Below are 1141 nucleotides of genomic sequence, written 5' to 3' on the forward strand. Positions count from 1 at the left end.
GTTCGCGCGGAGATGGCCTCGGCGCGCGCCGCGGAGAGCTCGCCGCGCTCGATGAGCGTCACGGAGATGCACCCCTTCTCCCAGAGGCCGCCGCCCTCGAGCACGACGGCGCGGCCCTTGGCGTGGTCCTCGACGGACCAGGTCGCCGCCGGGTCCGTGGCCGTCGCCTGGGCGATCATGGAGTCCTGCAGGTCGTAGATGCCGTCGGCGAAGGCGCGGAACCTGGACGTCGGCGCGGCGAGAGAGCTCGGCGCGGCGAGTGCGCTGGCCGCGCGCGCGATGGCGAGCGCTCGTAGGAGCACGACCATCGGAGCCGCTTGCATCGTGTGAGAGCCCTTCAAGGTGAGTTCAAGGTGCAGTTCGCAAATTGAGATGGAGAGCTTTTTGTGCGGCTGCGAGTAGCCAACGAGACCACTCGAACTCCGATGCTGCTGCTCATCGCACTCCTCACAACGACGCTACACGCGCAAGTCGTGCGGCGGTCGCCGCGGCGCGACACGTCGCACTTGGACACCGACGACGAGGGCTGCGTCTTCGACGAACAGCACCGCCGCCACTGCCTGCCGCGCCTCGTCGGCGTCGCGTGCCGCGCCGGCGTCCCACCCTTCGCACAGAGACTCCCGCCCTTCACCGCGCGTCGGCGCCGCCCCGTACAGGTCCGTCCGCGGCGGCTCGACCTCTTTGGCGACGTACCTCAACTTCCACCCGCGCCTCACGTGGGGCGAGCGCAAGGAGCACCAGTTCTTCCGCTTCCGGGGCGACCTCGCCGGCGCGCTCGAGGACCGCGTCGGCGCCGAGTGGGCCGGCAGGGTGCCGCCGGGCCACGCCGTCGTCGAGTTCTACGACGGCGAGGTGGCCGCGATCAACGTGACCTGGTGCGCGCGCGCGAACCGCGCCGCGCGACCCCGCGACGTCGCCGCGCAGGTCCACGGGCTCCTCCGGCGAGGGCGTCGCGCCGCCGGTGGGTCGACGTGTTGCCGCGGCAGGGCATGCCCCGCCGCGCCGGCAAAGAGGTTGACGTTTTCGCCCCCGCGCAGGTCGACCGGCCCTACGCGCGCCAGGGCATGCCGGGCGCGCGCGACAAGCGCAACGCGCTCTCCTGGAGGGACTACGCGCTCGAGTTCCCCGTCGCCGCCGGCGA

This window comes from Aureococcus anophagefferens (assembly GCF_000186865.1).
Source record: "Aureococcus anophagefferens unplaced genomic scaffold AURANscaffold_26, whole genome shotgun sequence".
Taxonomy (NCBI): domain Eukaryota; class Pelagophyceae; order Pelagomonadales; family Pelagomonadaceae; genus Aureococcus; species Aureococcus anophagefferens.